General features: G+C 45.6%; 1 pseudogene; it reads right to left on the reverse strand.

Annotated features, from left to right (window-relative positions):
* Positions 1-3,120: 3,120 nt before the first annotated feature.
* LOC140740047 (lipoprotein lipase-like) overlaps positions 3,121-19,843 on the reverse strand; it is an 80,004-nt pseudogene continuing 63,281 nt past the window's right edge.

Below are 19,843 nucleotides of genomic sequence, written 5' to 3' on the forward strand. Positions count from 1 at the left end.
GCTCGATGGGGCAGTGTGTCTCTGTTGATTGCGAGACTGGCACAATCTGTAGCTCTTGCTGTGGTTTCCCTGGAAACAGCAGCAGTGGAGAAGGCTGGTTCCCAGACAGACTTGGCAGTATGTCACAGAATGTGTAAACAAAGTCCCCTCCATCATCACTTCAACAACAGCAAGAGATCGTCCATCCACTGCAGAGGGAAGCAAAGGCAAAGCTCCAGGTGGTGGGCTTCCAGTTACAAATCCCACACAAACCGATGTGCTGGGCAAAGATGGGGCAAGTGCAATTGTGAAGATGTTGATTGCAGGCTAGCTGACATATGGGATCAGTTCTATATTATAGAGGCACCTAGACCTTAGCAAAAGTATTTGGTTTGTGTTAAGGACTTGCTAGTCCTCTTTAACTAAAATATATTTCAATCAAATCTGAACTGTTGAAAGCAGCAAATTGGCTGTGCCCAGCAGGACAGAAAGAGACCTTGAGTCCTCGCCTACCATTAGCCACCCATCTATATTAATCCTGCATTATTACCCTTTTATTCTCTCCTCATTCCCACCATCTCCCCCAATTTGAATACTTCACACCAGTTGTAAATTATTACAACTTTTACAATCAAACAGGATTGGCACAAAGGATAAGGCATTGAAGGCAGTCCTAAAGAAATTCACCAGGATCACTCATACATCTTTGATCTTTTCAACAATTTCAGGTTCCCTGGCCCCAAGCATTTTATTTTCATCATGGATGTCCAGTCCCTATATACCTCCATCCCCCACCAGGAAGGCGTCAAAACCTTTCCTTTCCTTCTGGACACCAGACCCAACCCTATTCCCCTCCACTAGACATCTGTCTTCAAACAAAAGGTGTAGCCATGGGCACTTGCATGGGTCCCAGCTATGCCTGCCTTTTTGTCAGCTACTTGGAACAGTCTATGTTCTAAACCTACACTGGAATCACTTCCCGACTCCCCTATCACTCCTACGCTACATCCCATGACTATATTCTTGCTGCTTTCTGCACCCATCCTGAACTTGTCAACTTCATCAACTTTGCCAATTTCCACCAACAGCCTGCCTTCAAATTTACCTGGTCTATTTCTGACACCTCCTTCCCTTTTCTCAATCTCTTTGTCTCTTCCTCTGGAGACAGCTTATCTACTGATGTCTATTATAAACCCACTGATTCTCACAGCTACCTGGACTGTACCTCTTCCCACACCTACTTGCAAAAATGCCATCCCCTTCTCTCAATTCCTCCATCTCAGCCACGTCACCTCTCAGGATGAGTCTTTTCATTCCAGAATGGAGATGTCCTCCTTCTTCAAAGAAAGTGGCTTTCCTTCCCTCCTTCAACTGCATCTCTTCCATTTTGCGTATATCTGCCCTCACTCCATCATCCTGCCACCCCGCAGGGATAGGGTTCCCCTTGTCATCACTTGCCTCCCAGCAGCCGCTGCATCGAGCACATAATTCTCCGTAACTTCCACCATCAAGCACATCTTTCCCTTCCCCGTCCCACCCGTTTTCGGCAAGGGTTGCTCCCTATGCGTCTCCTTTGTCCAATTATCCCTCCCCACTGATCTCCCTCCTGGCACTTCTCCTTGCAAGTGGAACAGCTGCCCCTTCACCTCCTCCCTCAATACCATTCAGTACCTCAAACTGTCCTTCCAGGTGAGGCGACACCTGGAGAAACCTGTGAGACTGTTGGAGTCATCTATTGTATCATGAGCTTCCGGTGTGTCCTCTTATATATCGGTGAGACTTGATGCAGATTGGGAGATCGCTTTGCCAGAAAAAGCGGGAACTCCCAGTGGCCACCCATTTTAATTCCACTTCCCATTCCCATATGTCCATCCATGGCCTCCTCTACTGTGGCAATGAGGCCACACTAGGTTTGAAGCAACACCTTATCTTCCTTCTGGGTAGCTTCCAACCTGCTGGCATGAACATCGATTTCCCAAACTTCCAGTAATGCACCCTCCCCCACTTCCTCTTTTCCCTCTCTCACCTTATCTCCTTGCCTGCCCATCACCTCCTTCCAGTGCTCCTCTCCCTTTTTCTTTCTTCTATGGCCTTCTGTCTTCTCCTATTAGCTACCCCCTTCACCTATTGATAGGAAGGCAAATACGGTGAAACCTTCCTGAAGGCCACCAACAGCAGCAGGACCCAGACTTACGGGAGACGGGTGATGCTCTGCTTCAGTGGGTGACGCTACACATGGGACTTCATTCTGGCTGAAGTGGCTAGACCTCTGCTCGATGCAGATTTCCTCTGTGCCTAAAGACTATTTGTTGATCTTGAGAACTGCCGGCTTGTGGATATCAAGGACTTTGTGTCATTACCTTGCTCCCTCAGTAAGTTCCCCACAACAACTCTCAAGTGTATGCACCACTACATGTGAGTTTACTCGACTTCTGGATGAATTCCCAAACCTCACCAAGCCCACATTCTCTACTACATTACAAAACATGGGATCAAGCACCACATTTCTACCACTGGCCCACCAGTCCATGCCCACATGTATAGACCGGACCCAGAAAAGCTGGCGACTGAGAAGGCTGAGTTTGCCAGCATGGAGAGAGTTGGACTTACCACTTTCAGTGCCTCTCCTCCTTGGGCTCAGTAACTGCCCATGAAGATGATGGTGAGTTACATTCTTGAAATACTGCTGTCCTTCTGGTGAAGCAGTTCCCACTGCCAGGTGCAAAGCTTTGGGAGTTAAACCAACTGTGAGGGAGGACTAGTGATTTATGCCCAGGTCTGGTTAGCATGAAGTATGGAGGGAACATGCAGGCAAGGTGTTCCCAAGTTTCAGTTGCCCTTGACGTTGTTTGTAGTATAAATCACTAACTTGGGAGTTACCACAGAGTGGTCAGGGTAAGTAACTCCAGTTAATTCTTTAGGTGGTGTTCACTGGCAGTCACTGTCGGACAGTGGTGGAATGGTAAAGATGTTTAATGTGGTGCCAATCAAACAGGATATCTTGTCAGGGATGGTCAGGGTACTGAACTTCTGGAGAGTTACAGGAGCTGCACTCACCAAGGCAAGAGTAGAGTTTCAGAATCTTCATGGAGGAGGGGAATCAAAGGGAGATAATGAAGAGAAGAGAAAGGTAAGAGTTCAAAAAGATCAAAGTAAATTTATTATCAAAATATAGGAATGATGATGAGGGCTGGTTCATGGACTTCAGTTTTCTTCTTCCTGAAGTTGACAATCTGCTCTTTGGTTTTGCTAATGTTGACCGATGATGTTGAGCTACCCTTCAGCCAGATTTTCAATCTCCCTGCAATACACTGATTCCTTACCATCTTTGATTCGGTAAACAGTGGTTTCATCAGCAATGGAGCTGCACTTAGCCATGTAAATATAAATATAAAATGGGAGAGGGCAACTAGAACAGGCAATGGGAAAAAGGAGGTGAGGGTAAGAGAGAGTAATTACTGGAAGCTGGAGAAATTTTTGTCTATGCCATCAAGTTGGAAGCTGCTCATATGGATACAAAGTGTTGTTCCTCCAATCTGATTTGGCTCATCACAGCAGCAAAGGAGGCCGTGGGCTGACATGTCGGAATGGGAATGGGAAGTTGAATTGAAGTGGGTAGACACCAGGAGATCCTGCCTTTGTGGTGGAAAGAGCAAAGGTATTTGATGAAGCTATTGCCCAATCGGCATCGGTTCTCACAGATGTAGAGGAGGCTGTACCAATAGCACTGGATACATTAGAGGACAACAACAGACTCACAGGTGAAGTTTTGCCTCACCTAGAAGGACTGTTCGGGCCCCTGAATGGTGTTAAGAGAGGAGGTGTAGGGACAGGTGTAGCACTTATCACATTTACAGGGAGAAGTGCCAGAAGGATGATCAGTGGTTTGGGACGAGTGGGCAAGGGAGTCACGTTTGGAACTATGGCAAGCAGAGGTGCTGGGCTGGAAGGAAAGATATGCTTGGTGGTAGCATCACAATGGAAATGGCGGAAGTTGCAAAGAACAATGTGCCAGACACAAAAGGCTCGTGGGTTGGTAGGTAAGGACGAGGGGAACCCAGTCCCTGGTATGACAGCGGGAGGATGGCGTGAGGGCAGATGTGCAGGAAATGGAGGAGATGAGGTTGAGGCCAGCATCGATTGTGGTGAAAGGGAAAATACATTCTTTAAAAAAAGAGGACACCTCAGATGTGTGGAATGGTAAGTCTCATCCTGAGAACTGATGCAGCAGAGATGGAGTAACTGAGAAAAGAGTTAACCTTTTTGTAAGTGACAGGGTTGAAAGAGGTATAGTCAAGATAACTGTGAGAGTCAGTAGGTTTGTAAAAGATGGCAGTAAATTGTCTGAATCAGAGCTGGAGATAGAGACATCAAGAAGGGGAGAGAGGCATCAGACAAGGAAATCTGAGAGCAGGGTGGAATTGGAGACAAAGTTGACGAAATTTATGAGCTTAGCAGGTGTGGATGAAACAGCACTAATGCAGCCATCAATGTAGCATAGAAAGAGTTGGGGAGCATTAGCAGTGAAGGCTTGGAACATGGACTGTTCCACATAGCCAACAAAAGGGCAGACATAGCTGGGGCCCATGTGGATGCTCAAGGCTGTACCTTGGACTGGAAAAATTGAGAGGAGCCAAAAGGAAAGTTGGTGAGGGTGAGGACAAGTTCCCCCAGACAGGGGAGGGGAACTGCTTTGGTCTGTTGTCAATAAAGAAGCTGAGAAATTTAATGTGTCCCTGATGAGGGGTATAGGGGCTGGAGGTCTGTAGTGAAAATAAGGCAATCAGGGAGATGAAAGCGATGGATTGCATGTGAAGTGTCAGAGTTGACAGTGGAAAGGGACTGAATTAAAGGGGACAAAACAGAGTTAAGGTGTACATACATGAATTCAGTGGGGCAGGAGCAGTGGACAGCAAGGTTTGTACGAGGTAAAAATAAGCAGTGTAGGTACAGGAACTGTGAGACTGGTGATGGTTTCTCTTTAACTCGGGATATGCAGTAAGGCCACCAGTACATCACGGCCCTAGAGCCCTGATAACAGACCAAGAAGTTGCTCTCTGTTGTCATTGTTATTTTTTTGTTTCCAACTTGCCTGTCTTCCCAGGAATCCTCAATTCCAGATTTTCCAGCTGCTTTAGTTCCATGAAATCCAATTATTGGAAAACAGCAGAATATTCCTTGCTTCCTGGCCTTTATGTTGGTTACAGACACTCCCTTATTTACTTGCAAGCTGTGTCATTGATGAGGGAGTTCCTGGTAAACAGGAACATGACTTCAAAGCATAAACACTCTCTGGGATATCAAACCCTGGCCCATCTCCAAGTGACTGCCAGTAACCCCAGTGACTCCAGCATGAAGTGGAAAGTACCACAACAAACATAAATATCCCCCGGTACAGCCAGTGGATCTGATACCCCCAGTACAGCCGGTGGATCTGATAACCCCCAGTACAGCCCGTGGATCTGATATTCCCAGTAAAGTCTATGAATCCAATGCCCTAGATACACCCCGCAGACCTGATATCCCCCAGTACAGCTGGTGGATCCGATACCCCCAGTACAGCCGGTGGATCCAATATCCCCCAGTACAGCCCGTGGATCTGATATCCCCCCCATACAGCCCGTGGATCCGATATCCCCCGGTACAGCCCGTGGATCCGATATCCCCCGGTACAGCCCATGGATCCGATATCCCCTGGTACAGCCCATGGAGCTGATACCTCCTGGTACAGTACGTGGAGCTGATATCCCTTGTTTCTGAACTCCTTTGGCCCTAAGAACCAGGGAATGAGAACAGGATTTCATCCAAGCCCAGGGTCCAATGTCAGGCTGGAGAGAGGCATCTGTCAATGGAAGACCAACCCAGCTCCTGATACCCCAGCATATCAGGGATCCTGTTGTGGTAGGCTTGCCCTCTCCACAGGTGGTAGGTGATTTCATTCCCCTGGCCCCTCCTTTAACCCCAGGTGTGTAGGTGAAAGACAGCGGGTGGGACATTGTACTGGGTCACATGACCTCACCAAGCCCACGTCAAGCAGACGTGTGTCAGTGTTCCTTTCTGAGTGGGGTAGCAATCCGTTGAACCACCTTCTCCAAATGTCACTGCAACCAGCTCTCCACTAGCTGTGGTACAGGATCAAACCTGTCTTTGACTTTCCCCCCTCCACTTCTTTCCACTCAGTGTTTGATGTTACTCTTGCCCTCCCAGTAGAAAGGCCGTCTGCTGCACAAAGTGTACCATTCCTTGCAGCATTCTCCAGTGGGTGGTTCTAACACAGTAAACCTGTACATGGGAATTTCTGGTCTTCAGTAGGGACAATCCATACGTCAGTGACCTTCATTGGCTGTGGAGAAGTTTGCAGTCCTGTTCCTGCCCTGGAACACCATACTCCTCCAGCAACTGTGTGGTCAACATTAGCAGGAGCTGTGGACTGTAGTGTTAGGTGGGAGGGTGGAGTGGAGGCATGGAGTGGGGTGGAATCGAGACAGGCTGAAGGTTGGGAGGAATGGAGTCTGAGAGGAAATGAGAGCTGGTCATGATGGCAGGTTTTGGAGATTGCACAAGGGTTGGGTGGAGTGAGGATCAGGCCAGAGGACAGAGTTGCAGAGGGATTGGAAGGCAATATTAAGAAAATATAATCCAGGAAGGAAGCATAAATCCTGGAGTACAGGGCAAGTCACTGAGTTATCAAGGTCTTTAGCTACCATAACACATTAACAAAAAGCCCATTATTCTGGCAATATACAATGTAAGCAATGTCCAATAGGTAGGTTCATTGGGTCTATGTAGCTATTGTACAAGGTATTTACAATATATACAAATAAATACCATCACAAAAAGTAAACAAGAAGGGTGGATTATTGTGTGAACAGCTGCTGCTTGTCGATGCTGATTCCAGTGGTGCAGGTTTAGTCTGGTCGATCCGCCCAGCCACGTCTCTCAGTGCTTCTGACCATGGGCACTATGACAGATGGAGAGGAATTGATGAAACTCTGTGTGTGGAGCAGGGATACTGACATTAGCCAACCTCCATAGCACTGCTCTGCAACTACAGTCAGACACCATCACCAGCCCTGCGTGCACACTGTTCTGTGCCTGTGCCAGGAACAGGACAAGAGAGCAAGAGTAGGCCAACCTGGCTGGTTCCATACACTGATCACTTTGAGTCTCTCCCTTCTCATCCCAAACTTGTGCCCTCTTGTTCTTGGTTCCCCAACCCTAGGAAAAGACTGTGCGCATATTCATCCATCATGATTTTATATTCCTCTATAAGATCACCCCTTTCTCCTAAGCTCCAACAAAAGAATACACAAACTTCTCAACTTCTCTCCATAGCTCTGTCCTTCAAATCCTGGCAATCTTTCCAGCATAATGGCATCTTTCCTACATTGGGGTGACCAAAGTATGCTAAATGTGGTCTCATAGCATCCCAACCTCTGTACTCAGTTGCCTGATCAATGAAGACCAGCATGCCAAAAGCCTTTTTCACCATCCTATCTACCTGCAATGCCACTTTAAGGGAACTTTGGTTCCTCTGATCTACAACGCTCCCCAAAGCCTTACTGTAAAAGTCGTACCCTCATTTGCCCTCCCAAAATGCAATATCTCGTGCTTAAAATTCAAAGTAAATTTATCATCAAAATACGTATATGTCACCAAATGCAACCCTGAGATTCATTTTCTTATGGACATTTACAGTAGGACGAAGAAGTACAATAGAGTCAATAAAAAAAAACTGCACACAAAGACTGACAAGCAATGCGCGAAAGAAGACAATCTGTGAAAATACAGTAATAATAAAAAAGGGTAAATAAATAAATGGGTCGATCAATAAATAAATAATACTGAGAACACGAGTTCTAGCCTCCTTAAAAGTGAGTCCATCTGAATCCGAATTAAGTTGCATTTGCCATTTCTCAACATTTACTTGGCTGGTCAGCTGTCCCTGGAGATCCTGATAACCATCTTAACTGTCTGCAACACCACTTATATTAGTGTAATCTGCAGATTTTCTAACCATGTGTGACGTGTGAAGTGGTTCATTTCAGTAGGTCAAATTTGAAGACAGAATATAATATTAATGGTGAGACTCTTAGCAGTGTGAAGGATTTAAGAGATCTTGGGATTCGAGTCCATAGGACACTCAAAGCTGCTGTGCAGGTTGACAGTGTGGTTAAGAAGGCATATGGTATGTTGGCCTGCATCAACTGCGGGATTGAGTTCAAGAGCCATGATGTAATGTAACAGCTATAGAAGATCTTAGACCCCCACTTGGAGTACCATGTTCAGTTCTGGTCACCTCACTACAGGAAGGATATGGATACTATAGAGAGAGTGCAGAGGAGATTTACAAGGATGTTGCCTGGATTGGAGAGCACGCCTTATGAGAATAGTTTGAATGGACTTGGCCTTTTCTCCTTGGAGCAACAGAGACTGAGAGGTGACCTGATAGGGGTGTATAAGAAGATGAGAGGCATTGATCGTGTGGACAGCCAGTGGCTTTTTCCCAGGGCTCAAATGGTTAACACAAGGGAGCGTAGTTTTAAGGTGCTTGGAAGTAGGTACAAGGGGGACGTCAGAGGTAAGTTTTACACGCAGAGACTGGTGGGTGTGTGGAATGCACTGCCAGCGACAGTGGTACAGGTGGATACAATAGGGTCTTTTAAGAGGCTCTTAGATAGGTACATGGAGCTTAGAAAAATCAAGGGCTATTAGTAGGGAAACTCGAAGCAGTTTCTAGAGTAGGTTACATGGTTGGCATATCCTTGTAGGGCCTGTAATGTACAGTAGATTTCTATGTTTCATACCTTGTACATTCTTATCCAAATTATTGATATAGATGATGAACAACAATGGACCCAGCACCAATCCCTGGCAAACTCCACTAATCATGGGCCTCCAGTCAGAAGTACAATCTACCAACAATCTCTGCTTTCCAACACCAAGCTAATTGTGCTTCTAATTAGCTAACTGTCACTGGATCCATGTGATCTAACTTTCCATAGCAGTCTACCATGTGGAAACTTATCAATGGCTTTACTGCTCCATATCTACATCTACCCTGCCCTCAGTGACCTTCTTGGTTACTTCTTCAAAAAACTCAATCAAATTCATTAGGCATGATCTCCCACACTCAAATCAGTACTGTCTTTAATTAATCCCTATCATTCCAGATGTGGGTACCTTATCCCTCAGAATACTCTCCAGTAATACCTACCAAAGATATAGGCTTAATGGTCTATAGTTCCAAGGTTTTTGTGCAGCCATTCTTAAATAAATGCACAAGATTCACCACCCTGGCACATTACCACATTAACATTGATGCAATTATCTCACCCAGGGCTTCTGCAATATCTTCTCTAGCTTCCCACGGTATTTTTGGATGTACCTGATCAGGCATTGGGGATTTGTTTTAAAATGGGTATCACTTCCTCTGCTGTAATACAGATAATCCCCTATGATATCCTCATCAAATATCTCAAAGTCTGAACTCCTCCACAGTGAAAACAGAAGAAACTATCATTGAGGACTTTATCACTGGAGCTTTGTTCTCTCCAGTACACCTATATATTGCTTGAGGAAACTTTCCTGAACACAATTAACAAGCTGTAGCCTATCTAAATCCTTAGCAGCATGGCATTCCTAGATATATTACGAAAGCTTAAACCCTTACACTGGCAGTCCTATTATTCATGCAACTTCCTGCAGTTTCCCTGCACATTTGTTCCAAGGCACTTCAGCTCCCTGTTCCTCATCTCCCTCAGATGGAGGTTCCATGGGCTCACCATCCACTGGCCTCACAGCCACTGTCACTGTTACTCCAGAACGGGTGGAGTAGATACAGTTAGAACACATCTAAAAACCAAATAGCTGATTATTGACTACAGGAGGAAGAAATCAGTGATCCATAAGCCCTGGCTCATTAGGCGATCAAAGGTGGAGATAGTCAATAACTTTAAATTCCTTGGCACTATCATATCAGAAGATTGCATATTACGTAAAACTTTGACAAACTTCTATAGATACACAGTGGAGATGATCCTGATTGGTTGCTTCATCATGGCCTGCTATGGAAACACCAATGCCCAAGAGTGGAAAAACCTACAAAAAGTGGTGGATACAGCCCAGTTCATCACAGGAAAAGCCCTTCCCACCATTGAGCGCATTGACAAGGAGGGAGGCAAGAGGTGGGGGCGTGGCACTGTTGATCAGAGACAGTGTCACAGCTGCAGAAAAGGTGGACGCCATGGAGGGATTGTCTACGGAGTCTCTGTGGGTGGAGGTTCGGAACAGGAAGAGAGCAATAACTTTACTGGGTGTTTTTTATAGGCCGCCTAATAGTAACAAGGATATCGAGGAGCAGCTAAGAAACAAATCCTGGAAAGGTGTAATAATAACAGAGTTGTCATGATGGGAGATTTTAATTTCCCAAATATAGATTGGCAGCTCCCTAGAGCAAAGGGTTTAGATGGGGTGGAGTTTGTTAGGTGTGTTCAGGAAGGTTTCTTGACACAGTATGTAGATACGCCTACAAGTGGAGAGGCTGTACTTGATTTGGTATTGGGAAATGAACCTGGTCAGGTGTCAGATCTCTCAGTGGGAGAGCATTTTGGAGATAGTGATCACAATTCTATCCACTTTACAATAGCATTGGAGAGGGATAGGGACCGACAAGTTAGAAAAGCGTTTAATTGGAGTAAGGGGAATTATGAGGCTATCAGGCTGGCAATTGGAGGCTAAAATTGGAAACAGATGTTCTCAGGGAAGAAATGTGGCAAATATTCAGGGGATATTTGTGTAGAGTTCTGTATATGTATGTTCCAATGAGACAGGGAAGTTATAGTAGGGTACAGGAACCGTGGTGTACAAAGGCTGTAATAAATCTAGTCAAGAAGAAAAGAAAAGCTTACAAAAGGTTCAGAGAGCTAGGTAATGTTAGAGATCTAGAAGATTATAAGGCTACTAGGAAGGAGCTTAAGGAGGAAATTAGGAGAGCCAGAAGGGGCCATGAGAAGGCCTTGGTGGGCAGAATTAAGGAAAACCCCAAGGCGTTCTACAAGTATGTGAAGAGCAAGAGGATAAGACGTGAAAGAATAGGACCTATCAAGTGCGATAGTGGGAAAGTGTGTATGCAACCGGAGGAAATAGCAGAGGTACTTAATGAATACTTTATTTCAGTATTCACTATGGAAAAGGATCTTGGTGATTGTAGTGATGACTTTCAGCAGAATGATAAGCTTCAGCATGTAGATATTAAGAAAGAGGATGTGCTGGAGCTTTTGGAGAGCATCAAATTGGATAAGTCGCCGGGACCGAACGGAATGTACCCCAGGCTACTGTGGGAGGTGAGGGAGCAGATTGCTGAGCCTCTGGCGATGATCTTTGCATCATCAATGGGGATGGGAGAGGTTCTCAAGGATTGGAGGGCTGCAGATGTTGTTTCCTTATTCAAGAAAGGGAGTAAAGATAGCTCAGGAAATTATAGACTAATGAGTCTTACCTCAGTAAACACAAAATACTCTGCAGATGCTGGGGTCAAAGCACTTTGGCCCTCACCCCATCCTCCCGTCACCACAACAGGGACAGAGTTCCGCTTGTCCTCACCTACCACCACACCAGCCTCTGGATCCAACACATTATCCTCTGCACCTTCAACGGGACCCCACCACTAAGCACATCTTTCCCTCTCTACCCCTCTCCACTTTCCACAGGGATCGTTCCCTCCGTGACTGCCTGGTCCACATGTCTCTCCCTGTGGATCTCCCACCTGGCACTTATCCCTGCAAGCAGAAGCACTACACCTGTCCCTACACCTCCTCCCTTACCACCATGCAGGGCCCCGAACTGTCCTTCCAGGTGAGGCAACACTTTACCTATCACCTCCCTCATGGTTCTGCCTCCTTCTTGCTTTCCCCTTACATTCCTTCTTTACCTTTCCTGCCTATCCCCTTTCTGCTTCCCCTCCCCCACCCATTGAACCATAGAACATTACAGCACAGAAACAGGCCTTTTGGCCCTTCTTGGCTGTGCCGAACCATTTTTCTGCCTAGTCCCACTGATCTGCACCTGGCCCATATCCCTCCATACACCTCTCATCCAGGTACCTGTTAAAGTTTTTCTTAAATGTTAAAAGTGAGCCTGCATTCATCACTTCATCTGGCAGCTCATTCCACATTCCCACCACTCTCAATGTGAAGAAGCCCCCTCAATGTGCCCTTTAAACTTTTCCCCCTTCACCCTTAACCCATGTCCTCTGGTTTTTTTCTCCTCTAGCCTCAGTGGAAAAAGCCTGCTTGCATTCACTCTATCTATACCCATCATAATTTTTTATACCTCTATCAAGTCTCCCCTCATTCTTCTATGCTCCAGGGAATAAAGTCCTAACCTATTCAACCTTTCTTTGTGACTTAGTTTCTCAAGTCCCGGCAACATCCTTGCAAACCTTCTCTGCATTCTTTCAACCTTGTTAATATCCTTCCTGTAATTCAGTGACCAAAACTGCACACTATACTCCAAATTCGGCCTCACCAATGTCATATACAACCTCACCATAACATTTCAACTCTTATACTCAATATTTTGATTTATAAAGGCCAATGTACCAAAAGCTCTCTTTACTACCCTATCTACCTGTGACGCCACTTTCAGTGTATTTTGTATCTATATTCCCAGATCCCTCTGTTCTACCGCACTCCTCAGTGCCCTAACATTTACCTTGTCTGTTCAACCTTGGTTTTTCCTTCCAAAGTGAAATACCTCACACTTGTCTGTATTAAATTCCTTCTGCCATTTGTCAGCCCATTTTTCCAGCTGGTCCAAATCCCTCGCAAGCTTTGAAAACCTTCCTCACTGATCTTTCTCCTTACTTGGTTTTTCACCTGGCACCTACCAGCCTTCTACTTCCCACCCCCACCTTCTTTATAGGGCCCCTGCCCCCTCCCTCTTCAGTCCGGACGAAGGGTCTCAGTCTGAAATGTTGACTGTTCATTTCCACAGATGCTGCCCAACCTGCTGACTTCCTCCAGCATGTTGTGAGTCTTACCTCAGTGGTTGGTAAGTTGATGGAGAAGATCTTGAGAGGCAGGATTTATGTACATTTGGAGAGTTATAATATGATTACGAATAGTCAGCATGGCTTTGTAAAGGGCAGGTCGTGCCTTATGAGCCTGACTGAATTTTTTGAGGATGTGACTAAACACATTGATGAAGGTAGAGCCGTAGATGTAATGTATATGGATTTCAGCAAGGCATTTGATAAGGTACCCCATGCAAGGCTTATTGAGAAAGGCATGGGATCCAAAGGGACATTGTTTTGTGGATCCAGAACTGGCTTGCCCACAGAAGGCAAAGAGTGGTTGTAGACTGGTCATATTCTGCATGGAGGTCGGTCACCAGTGGAGTGCCTCAGGGATCTGTTCTGGGACCCTTACTCTTCGTGATTTTTATAAATGACCTGGATGAGGAAGTGGAGGGATAGGTTAGTAAGTTTGCTGATGACACAAAGGTTGGAGGTGTTGTGGATAGTGTGGAGGGCTGTCAGAGGTTACAACAGGACATTGATAGGATGCAAAACTGGGCTGAGAAGTGGCAGATGGAGTTCAACCCAGATAAGTGTGAGATGATTCATTTTAGTAGGTCAAATATGATGGCAGAATATAGTATTAATTGCAAGACTCTTGGCAGTGTGGAGGATCAGAGGGATCTTGGGGTCCGAATCCATAGGACACTCAAAACAGCTGTGCAGGTTGGCTCAGTGGTTAAGAAGGCATACGGTGTATTGGCCTTCATCAATCATGGAATTGAATTTAGGAGTCGAGAGGTAATGTTGCAGATATATAGGACCCTGGTCAGACCCCAATTGGAGTACTATGCTCAGTTCTGGTCTCCTCACTACAAGAAGGATGTGGAAGCCATAGAAAGGGTGCAGAGGAGATTTACAAGGATGTTGCCTGGATTGGGGAGCATGCCTTATGAGAATAGGTTGAGTGAACTCGGCCTTTTCTCCTTGGAGCTAAGGAGGGTGAGAGGAGACCTGATAGAGGTGTATAAGATGATGAGAGGCAACGATTGTATGGATAGTCAGAAGCTTTTTCCCAGGGCTGAAATGGTTGCCACAAGAGGACACAGGTTTAAGGTGCTGGGAAGTAGGTACAGAGGAGATGCCAGGGGTAAGTTTTGTACTCAGAGAGTGGTGAGTGTGTGGAATGGGCTGCCGGCAACGGTGGTGGGGGCGGATATGATAGGGTCTTTTAAGAGATTTTTAGATAGGTACATGGAGCTCAGTAAAATAGAAGGCTATAGGTAAGCCTAGTAATTTTTAAGGTAGGGACATGTTCGGCATGTGGTCCGAAGGGCCTGTATTGTGCTGTAGGTTTTCTATGTTTTTTTGTTATTTGTTTCTTTTTGTATTTGCACAGTTTGTCTTCTTTTGTACATTAGTTAATTGGGTGTAGTTTTTTATTGATTCTATAGTATTTTGTTGCTCTACTGCGCATGCTTGCAAGAAAAATAAATCTTAGGGTAGAATAGGATGACATATATGTACTTTGATAATAAATTTACTTTGAACTTCCCTCATCTGCTGAACACTAAGGAAATGGTTGCTAAGAATATGTGAAGTATTAATTCCTTCACCCTGACTGAATCAATGGAGAGATGCCATGTCCGAAAAAACAGTCTTTTCTACCTCCTTCTCCAGCTGCAAAATGAATTTTCCCTACAGGCCTGGCTTCTCTGTGACTGGGAAATAGGTCTGAACTGGCCCATGATCTCTGCAACAGAACATTCCGCAGACCTGATCTTCACCTTTGCTTTTATGCTTGGAATCTCATATTCCTATGACATAGAAGGTGGTCATTAAGCTCTCTTGAGTCCATGCTACTCCCAGAGAAATCCCATTAATCCCATTCCATCCATTACTGTTGTCAACAAGGGCAATTTACAACAATCTATTAACCTAACAATCACACAGGCAGCACCACCAGGACAGGCAGCTAAGCCACTGTAATCAGACTCTTGAAAAGATCCCGTGTGTGATAATTGGACTCTCAGCCTCACAAGCTACCTTGTTATGATCTTGGCCTTTATAATTTAACTGCACTGCACTTTTTCAGTAGCTTTTACACTTCATTCTACATTGTTTTGTTTTATCTTATTCCAGCTCAATGCACTGCGTAATGATTTGATCTTTATAAACCGTATGCAAGACACGGGTAGCAATAGAAACAGTATGGGGGGGGCGGCATGGTAGTGTAAGCGGTTAGTGTAACACTTTACAGCGCCTGTGACCTGGGTTCAATTCTCACCATTGTCTTATGGAGTTGGTACGTTCCCCTATGACCACATGGGTTTCCTTTGGGTGCTCTGGGATCCTACCACGTTCCAAAGACATACAGGTTAGTGGGTTGATTGGTCATTTGGGTGTAATTGGGTTCGTTGGACTGGAAGGGCCTGTTATCCTGTTGCGTCTCTGAGTAAATAAATAAAGAAGACATTCTTATTCAATGTGAATAAGAATCTTAGTCAATGTGACGATAATAAAGCAAGCGAAAGTGAGGATTAAACAAGCTTGTTGAGTAGTGAAGCAGCAGCACCTGCACGTATCACGTGACAAGCTCTGAATGCCTGAAGGGTGGGAGGCGCACAGTGATCATGGGCAGGACAAGAGCTTGCAGTGCCACTGCCCACTCTGTTGGGCTGGTGTAGGCGAGGAGGGGGGGGGGGGGGGGGTTAAGGTACCAAGACCTCCTTACACTCGTGCTTACCTCATTGGTGGCACTGACTCCAGAATGACTGGGCAGCTCACAAAAATGACTTCCTGAGAGGGGGCAATCCTGGCAGAGGAATCCTTCAAACAGAAGACCTTCCTAGAGGATACAGGGAGAGAGGCCGTTGATGCTCAGCAAACCCCACAGTTACCCACTTGTAACCCATTCCCACTCCCAATCACTTTCCACCGGGAGGTGATGCAAGGTCAAAGCCTGGTCACAGGGATCTTCCAAGTTAACCAATCTTCCAACATTTAAGGCAGAAGTTGATTGCTTCCTGATCAGACAGGGCATCAAACGATATGGCGAGAAAGCAGGGTGTACGGCGTTCTGTGGGATCCAGGTTCAGCCATGATAGGCTGGATGGCCTAATTCTGTTCCTATGTCTTATGGTCTTATGCATTTCCAAATAACAACAGACTGCCCATCTGTGCCTCCAATGTCCCAGACACACCCCAATAAAGCCTTCCTGTTAAGAGCTTCTGTTGTGTTTGCTGAATCACTTCCCTTGGCAAAGAGCGACAGATTGGTCAATATGGACTTGTGGCAAGAAAATCAGAATTGATAAAGCTACTGGCATAGGACACAACCAGCAGGGCAGATGAGAGAGAACCAGTGGTTGAGTGTATTTGGACTTTCCGAGAGTTGCTGATAAAATCCCATGGGAGAGACTATTGAGTAACATTGAAGTTCATGGAAGTGAGGCTAGGTGCTGTCATGAGAGGAGAACTGGGTGACTGACAGAAAACAGAGGAGAAACACATGGACTTCTCTCAGCATGTGAGGCAGAGATGATGGGTCTGACAGGAATCAGTGCTGGGACACCAGATATTTACAATATATTCACCACCAGGACAAAGGAAATAAATGTCATATCTCTAAGTATATGGATGACATTAAGCTGGGGGTGCATGCAAAAGGTTCCAGAGTGACTTGGACAGGTTGAGGGAGTGGACAGATACCTGCAGATTGGATCAATGGGGTGACCCACCTTCATGGCAAAGACAGAAAGGCAGGATTATATATCTGAACAGTGACAGATTGGGAAAGGGGGGAGGTGCAACAGGAGCTGGTTGTCATGTACCAGATGATGAAGGTAAGCATACAGAAAGATAAATGCTGTAAAGTTACTTGAGTCTTCAATCTGAAAGGATTATTGCTGAGACCATATCTTGACTCCTGTGCGTTCTATGGTCTCCTTATTCAAAGAAGGATGCTCTTGCTCTGGATGGAGTTCAGCAAATGTTCATCAGATTATTTCTGAAATGGCAGATCTGACGTTTGAAGAGAGATGAGGTCAGCCATGTTTGTATTCACTAGAGTTTAGGAGAATGAGAGGAGGAGTTCATTTGAAGCCTACAAAATTCTGACAAAATTGGATATGTTAGATGCAGAAAAGATGTCTGGGATCTGAGGATAAGGAGTGGGGTTTATTTTGGACTGAGACTGAGAATTTTCTTCTTCCAGAGAGTGTGTAAACCTGTGGAATTCTCTCCCATAGAAAACAACTAAATCCAGAGCATTGGATATATTCAAGGAGTTGGATATGATCTTTAGGGCTAGAGGGATCAAGGGAGATGGGGACAGCTGCAACAGAGGACTGAATTTGGGTGATCAGCATGGAAAGCTGATCCAAAAATTTGAGACAGGTTAAGATGGCTGACTGGGTCAAAATTTAGCTCAGTGATAGGAAGCAGAGGATAATAGTCAACGCTGCTTTTCTGATTAGAAGTCTTTGACCAGTGGTGCGGCATTAGGATCAGTTTTGGCAACTTTACACTCTGTGACCACTTTATTAGGTACATCTATACACCTAATTGTTAACACAAATATCTAATCAGCCAACCATGTGTCAATGCATAAAAGCATTCAGCCATCGTCAAGAGGTTGTTCAAACCAAACGTAAAGAACAGGGAAGAAATGAAATCTAAGTGACTTTGACTGGAATGGTTGTTGGTGCCAGATGGGTGGTTTGTGGTCTTCTACTGCTGTAACCCATTTACTTCAAGGTTTGACATGTTATGCATTCAGAGAAGACAGGTGTATAGGGTTGAGTGGGATCCAGGTTCAGCCATGATACTCTTCTGGACACCACTGTTGTAATGTGTGAATATTTTAATTACTGTTGCCTTCCTGTCAGCTTGAACAACTCTGGCCATTCTCCACTGACCTCTCCCATTAACAAGGCATTCTTGTCTACAGCACTGCCACTCACTGGATTTTTTTCCCTATACTGTTCTCTATAAACTCTAGAGTTTGTTATGTGTGAAAACCCAGGAAAATCGGCAGTTTCTGAGATACCCAAACCACCCCATCTGGCACCAACAATCATTCCACAGTCAAAGTCACTTATATCACCTTTCTTCCCCGTTCTGAAGATTGGTCTGAGCAACACTGGACCTTTTGACCATGTCTGCATACTTTTATGCATTGAGTTGTTATCACATGATTGGCTGATTAGATATTTGCATTCATGAGTGGGTTTACAGGTATACCTATTAAAATGGCACTGAGTGAATGAAGGAGCAAGGCATAGAAGGATGTGATCATAATGGAGGCAAATGGGAATCAGTGTAGATGGGTGAGTATGACTCCACGAAAGGCGCAGTTTGTCTCCAGTTGAATGGTCTACCTGATCCTAGTTACTAAAAATCTATTGACCGCAGAGATTGTTCCAGAGGCTGCAGGGGAAGCGGAGGGGCTGCCTTCTTTTTAAAAAACTGTAACATTCCTCTGAACATTTATTCAAATACAGAAGTTTCCAGTCTTTACTTTAGAGAGGGAGAGAGGAAGGAGAAAGTGATGATGGGATTAGATGAATTATGTGGAGCATGAAGCCAAGGTCTGTGCACCTATTGTTCCAGTTACAACCCACTAGCAATGATAGGATTCCCAAGGGGGGGGAGGGGGAGAGAGAGGGGGCGAGAGAGAGAGGGGGGAGAGAGAGAGGGGGGAGAGAAAGGAGAGAGGGGGGGAAGAGAGAGAGAGAGAGAGAGAGAGAGAGGGGAGGGGGGAAGAGAGAGAGAGAGAGAGGGGGGGGGAAGGGGAAGAGAGACAGAGAGAGGGGAAGAGAGAGAGAGAGAGAGAGAGAGAGAGAGAGAGAGAGAGAGAGAGAGAGAGAGAGAGTCGAGAGGAGAGAGAGAGAGAGAGAAAGAGAGAGAGGGGGGGAGAGAGAGAGAGGGGGGGAAGAGAGAGAGAGAGAGAGAGAGAGAGGGGAGAGAGAGAGAGAGAGAGAGGGGGGAGGAGAGAGAGAGAGAGAGAGAGGAGAGAGGAGAGAGAGAGAGAGAGAGAGAGAGTGAGAGAGAGAGAGAGAGAGAGAGAGAGAGAGAGATAAATAACTGTCCCTTGATCAAAAGCCTCCAAATCAGCAGATGGGAATGTTTTTACCTCCAATTACCCCCACCCCCTCTTACTTGTTCTGTGTTTTCTCCAGACTTCACACGGATCCTGTGGATCTGAAGTTGGAAATCAGAATGGATCGAGGTTGCTCCAGAGTGGAAGCCTTGTACCAAGTAAATGGAATTCTTCATTGTTTTCCACAGGGAATTCCAGGTTAGGGATGATTCCCACCCTGAACTTTATCAACAGCAGGTCTCCAATGTCGACCTCGGTAATCAGCCAAGGAACGAATGGGGTCTTGTTGGGGTGAAAACCTCTCCACTCTGAGAACAGGAACAAACAACTTGGTGAGAGTCAGTCGTATTCACAAAGGAAATCAAACGATATTGCATGGGAGTTCTTTGGTGCCAGTTCTGCCCAGGTTATTGGAAGGAGATAGATGGTAAGCATCATGCTAAACCAAGCAGGGGAGGTTTGGCCCAGATGAGCCACACAAGACATTTGTGAGATTAGGTCTCACACAGATCTCCTTATAGGAAAGGAAGACTGGGGAAAGCTAGTTCTTAGAAGGGTTACCCATCATGGACCAGAGTCTGTCAGGCACTCAGACACACGAACAAACATGCTATGGAAGGATATGGTCCTAATGTGGACAATGGGATGAGAGTGGATGGGAAAAAATGTCAGCATAGACATGTGGGACCAAACTGCCGGTTCTTCTGTGCTCTGCTCGACTCTGTGAGCTATTGGCCAGCCTG

This window comes from Hemitrygon akajei, chromosome 16, assembly GCF_048418815.1.
Source record: "Hemitrygon akajei chromosome 16, sHemAka1.3, whole genome shotgun sequence".
NCBI classification, from domain to species: Eukaryota; Metazoa; Chordata; class Chondrichthyes; order Myliobatiformes; family Dasyatidae; genus Hemitrygon; species Hemitrygon akajei.